A 5,813-nucleotide genomic window follows, 5' to 3' on the forward strand; every position below is an offset into this window, starting at 1 on the left:
CTGGCAACTGGGAATTTCTGGTGGCTACTCCCAATTCTCCATTTCCCACTACTACATACCTCTGTTCAATATCCTGACCCCCTGTACAGACTCTATTTTTAATGACCTCACACAACTTTCTTTTCACTGCGCCTCATCTCAACCCAGAGTCCAACATCAACTCCTCATCAGGAGGCAGAGTCAGCATTCATTCTGGAGTAAGGACAGCAGGCCTGCAGAGCACAGATCAGCAAGTACTTCACTGTTCTCAGGAAGAGAAGTGAGCTCTTAGAGCTGGTCTGCAGTCTTTCAAGGGCACCTCCTCCTCTCTGCTGCTGCTCCCTGCTTTGTTCTGCTCAAAAGCAAGATTGAAATCTTAATCAAATCAAGAAGCTAGATCTTTAAAATAATTTAAAAATCACTTTATATAAAGCAGCACAAACATATGCCTTTCTGCAAAAAGAAAAATGTTAATAAAGTACATGGTGATGTGGTTGTGGGCTGTCAACAACTTCTGCTCAACTGGATCCTGTGAGCATCTCAGAGTTATTCCTTTACCTTGCTCATGCTGCCTGAGCACTCTTCTGTGTCTCTAGTCACGTTTTCACTTTCTTCTGGCCTTAAGCTTTCCCTTTCAAACCTGGTCCCATTAGGGATTGAGTTTCCCCCATTGAGGAGCCTCGTTTTCAGCAGCCTTGATTTTCCTGACAGTCTCTGAGAGGGTCAAAGGTTCCTGAACACCTGCCTCCTCCTCTAGCTTTTTCAGGACCAGAGTGAGCGTTGAGTCCCTCACTTCAACCTCCAAAAGTCCCAGGTCACTCTCCTAGTGTACTGGTTAGTTTTGTGTCAACTTGACACAGGCTGGAGTTATCACAGAGAAAGAAGCTTCAGTTGGGGAAATGCCTTCAAGAGATGCAGCTATAGGGCATTTTCTCAATAAGTGATCAATGGGGAAGGGCCCCTTGTGGGTGGAACCATTCCTGGGCTGATAGTCTTGGGTTCTATAAGAGAGCAGGCTGAGCAAGCCAGGGGAAGCAAGCCAGTAAAGAACATCCCTCCATGGCCTCTGCATCAGCTCCTGCTTTTTGACCTGCTTGAGTTCCAGTCCTGACTTCCTTGGTGATGAACAGCAGTATGGAAGTGTAAGCTGAATACACCCTTTCCTCTCTGACTTGCTTCTTGGTCATGATGTTTTGTCCAGGAATAGAAATCTTTACTATGATACCTAGTATCTGGGCAGTGGTGCCCTCTCCTCCATATGCTTGTGGTACTACTTTTGATTCATGGCTGCACTCTTCACTGCTTTTTCCAAAATCTTCTTCTTACTCAAATGCAATTTAATGGCCATTGTGGCACCGAAAAAGAGGTCAGTTTTGTTTTGTTTTCAAGACGTTCTTATCTTCATCAATTATTTTATATGTTGTTAAAAGAAGTGAGGCTCTATCGTCCAAAAATGTCCAAAGTTGGACCTCATTGTCCAAGCTGAAAGGAAAATCCGAGTTCCCCAGAGTGAAGATCCTGTTAATGGTGCTGTCTCCAAGCAAATGCTCATTTACTTCCTCTTCAATCATGCAGAATACTAGAAGCTTGGTAGAAATGGGTGGCTCAGTAAAATGCATGTAAACATACTGGATGTTGGGATGCCAGCCTGAGCCATTACCTCAGCCTTCATGCCATAGACTGCCACCACTTTTACTCACTCCAAACTTTATTTACCCTCTGTCATGTGAATTATTGTCAAAGTAAAAAAAAAATCACTGTGGATCACAAACTCTGCTTTTGATTGAGTGCCATAAAAAAAAATGTAAATCTGATCTGCAGCCTGAGAGTCCTGCAGAGTCACACACTCACAGTGGTCATCTTCCAGGTTATAGCCAGTTGTGAACATGCCATTGATATGATTGTACATGTCCCATAAAGAATCAGAACCAAGGTCACTCAGAAGCCATCCTCTGTAGGGATTTGGTTATGCCAAGATGGCACACCTGTAGTCCTCCTAAATGAAAGAATTCTTCAAAGGCAGTTTGTTGGCATGAGGATTGTTCTGGATGATTTTATAAAAATAGGCATAATGATTTGTTGTGTTTTTATACTGGCTAAAGACATCATGGATGGCTTGTGTCGACTGAAGACATCACAATTCCTCTTCTTCGAAGTAGAGAGGGGTATCATATTTACTGGGGAGGGTCTAAATGTATGGTAGCCAGAAAGAGTTGGGGCTGGCTCTCTCACACAGCAGATGAAAGGCTAGTGCAATTTTTGCCATAGCTTGGAGAATTTGATCTTGAGAATACAAAAGTCATAATACTGAATTCTTAGCAAATTCAAGTCATTAGTAACTTTCCTGGAACCCATAAAAATAATTCTTCTGCCTTGATGTCTCTTGATGATCTCAAACAAATACCCTCTCCTTTTAAGTTAACAATTTGAAAACTCTCAACAGAAGCCCCATTTTCAGAGGTCCATTTCATTAAATCAGGGAAATAATCCTCCCTTTTCCCATCAAAAATAACAGACAAAACTTTTTACTTCTTTTGTATTTTTCTCAACTAGAGCCAGGGTCTCCATGTACTCTTCCCATTCTTTTCCTGGTCCAGGTACAGGAGTACTACACTTCTGCAACAGCTCACCTGTCAGGTTCAAGATTTCCTTTGGTCACATAGTGGACCTGATTTCTGAGGTTTCACAAAACTCTTCTTACCCATTTTCTGACCACACTCTTCACCTATGAGCAGTGGCAGCACCATACTCCAGCCTGGGTCCATCATCCCCTTCAACCAACCCTCAAGCTGGTGAATGTCACCAATGGTGGTGGTGACAGGTGGTGGTGGCAGTGGCTAGATGCCTTGTTTCTTATTTGCATTTTAGAACATTTCTGGCAACATAATGGCTTCAATTGGGTAATTAAAATGTATAGAAATTAACATCTTAATAAATTTTATAAGTTTTATGTATGCATAGAAGCAACATTTTATAATGTGTAATTAAGAATGGATTAACTTCTGGCCCATAGACATTCTCCTCTCTTGCTGTTTCCCAAGGCCCAAACCTCATCCCTAGTGTTGTAACAGAGAACCAGCTGCAGCCTTTCCTCACCTCTCCTCACATCTCCCATGGATCTCACAGACCATCCTCTCCTAATCTATCTCCTCCAACTCGTAGTTTTATCCTAGCACCCAAATCCAGCAGACACCCACTACTAAACCGTATGTTCCACCTGCCATAAAACCAGGTAGGCTGCCCGCAGACCTACTCTCCTCTGTCTACAGACCTCATCCCTCAGTCTTGTTTCTAGCACTTTAACAGAATACCAGTTGCACCTTTTATTACTCTTGCTACAATGTCCCATGGATCCCAGAAATCACTTTCCCTTAAATCTCTCATTTGTTGCTTTGTTCCAAACCTCAACTCCATTAGCCACTCCCTGCTAACACAAGGGCAGCTATCCCCAAGGCAATAAGTAGACCTCTCCTACTGTCCCTGAAATCCCATCACCCCAATTGCATCCTAGCTCTATAACTATAAACCTGCTGAAGATCTCTGATCCCACCCCAAAGGACTACAGAATCTTTCTCCTCTAAACTGTTTTTTTTTTTTGTTGTTGTCCAACTCATCTGAGTTACCTAACCTGAATATGAGCAGGCATTCCCTGTGAACCAGCTCCATAGGCCAGGAAAGAATGCAGCACACAGCTACCACACTCTGAAAATCCAGAGAGGAAAAAAAAAAAAAAACAAACCAAAAATCAAAAACAAACAAACAAACAAACAAAGAACAAAACAACTACATAAAAACACAAATCCAAAAATCAACACTTATACCTTTAATCATCCCAAACCTACATACCTAGGCACAATCTTAAAGCACAATCAATAAGATAACAATCCAAAATTTATCCACTGGAACACAGCTATTTTATCACAGTAGGCCCTGACTATTCCAATATAGCTGAAGAAAAGAAAAAACAAAACCTTAAAAGCAACTATATAAAATGAGAGTGGTCCTTAAAAAAGAAAGCCAGAAAACACAAACAATTGTAGGAAGTTAGTAAATCCCCCAAAGAAAGACAAGAAAACATAAACACACACTTGGAGGGAGTGAATAAAACTGTTCAGGACCTGAAAACAGAAATAGAAACAATAAATAAAAACTGAGGGAATCATAGAAGTGAAAATTTTATGAATTCTAACAGGAACTACAGAGGCAAGTTTCATCTACAGAATTGAAGAGATGGAAAAGATAATCTCAGGAGTTGAAGATATAATAGAAGAAATAAACACTATTTTTCAATCAAAGAAATTAGTAAATATAATATACTAGTGACACAAAAACAAGAAAATCTGAGACAATATGAAAAGACCAACCCTAATCATAAGAGGAATAGAGGAAGGAAAAGAATACCAGTGCCAAGTCTAAGAAAATATTTTGAACAAAATTATAAAAAAAGAAATCTCTAACCTAAGAAAAGTGAATCCTATAATGGTATAAGACGCATACATAAGATGAACTAGGTTGAGTCAGAAAATAATGTTCCCTAAACATACAATAATCAAAACACTATACACATAGAACAAGAAAAGAATACTAAAAACTGCAAGATAAATAGACCAGCTAACATATAAATGCAAACCTATTAGAATAATACCAGACTTCTCAGTGGAGACTCTAAAGGCCCAAAGGGTCTAGTCTTCTGACTCTAAAAGACCAAAATATGCCAGCACAGATTACTATACCTAGCAAGACATTCAAACACAGCACTTGGTAGAAAGCAAGATATTTCATAATAAGGTCAATTTAAAAATACCCACAAATGTAGCCATAAAAGAAGGGAAACTCTAAGAAGGTTAAGAAGGCTAACTACACACATGAAACCACGGGGAATAAATAATCTCATATGAGCAATACAAAAGAAGGGAAGCATACACACACACCACCACCACTACCAACCAACATCTACAATAACACCACCAGCAGCAGCAACAGCAACAAAAACATGGAACTTGTTCACTGATATCTCTCAATATCTGTGTTCTCCATTCTTCAACTAAAACACATACACTAACAGAATGGATGGAAAAACAGGATCCATCCTTCTGCTACACATGAGAGACAAACCTTAGCATAGAGAATGGATATTACCTAGGTGTAAATAATTAGAAAAGGATATTCCAAGCAAATGGACCTAAGAAGCAAGCTGGTATATCACATTTTAATATTAAAAAATTAAAAAGACTTCAAACCAAAACCAATAAAAAGAGATGAGGAATGATACTACATATTCATCAAACAAAATCAACCAAGAAGACATTTCAATTTTTAACATCTTTGCCCTAAAATCTAGAGCAGCCAACTTTGCAAAAGAATCACTACTACAGCTTATATGGTATACTAACACTCACACACTGAAAATGGTGTGTGAAATTACCAATGGACTGGTCATCTATACAAAAACTAAACAAAAAATAGTAGAGCTAACATATGTTACAAAATATATTGGCCAAAACCATATTATAGAGCACTTCACTAAACACACAAAAAATGTATTTTCTAATCTGTACCTCATAAGCTATTGTCCAAGACTGACAAGTCACTTAGACACAAAATAAGTCTGAGCTGATATAAGAAAATTGAAATTTTTTTGCACATTCTATCAAGCTACCATGGGTTAGAGCAGTATATCAATAATAAAAGAAAACAGCAGAAAGCTTATAAACTCATGGAAATTTGTTGTATGCCGGCCCGCGGCCTACATGAACCAGATATTTCTGGAAGGCAGGCTGGGGCTGAAAGAGACTTAGACTGTGAGAAAAGACAATGAAGCCAAGCCAAGGTTC

The 5,813-nt window shown here is 39.4% G+C and overlaps 1 pseudogene; it reads right to left on the reverse strand.

Annotated features, from left to right (window-relative positions):
- On the reverse strand, positions 1,204-2,768 carry Gm14797 (predicted gene 14797; annotated as a pseudogene).

Source organism: Mus musculus, chromosome X, assembly GCF_000001635.26.
Source record: "Mus musculus strain C57BL/6J chromosome X, GRCm38.p6 C57BL/6J".
NCBI classification, from domain to species: Eukaryota; Metazoa; Chordata; class Mammalia; order Rodentia; family Muridae; genus Mus; species Mus musculus.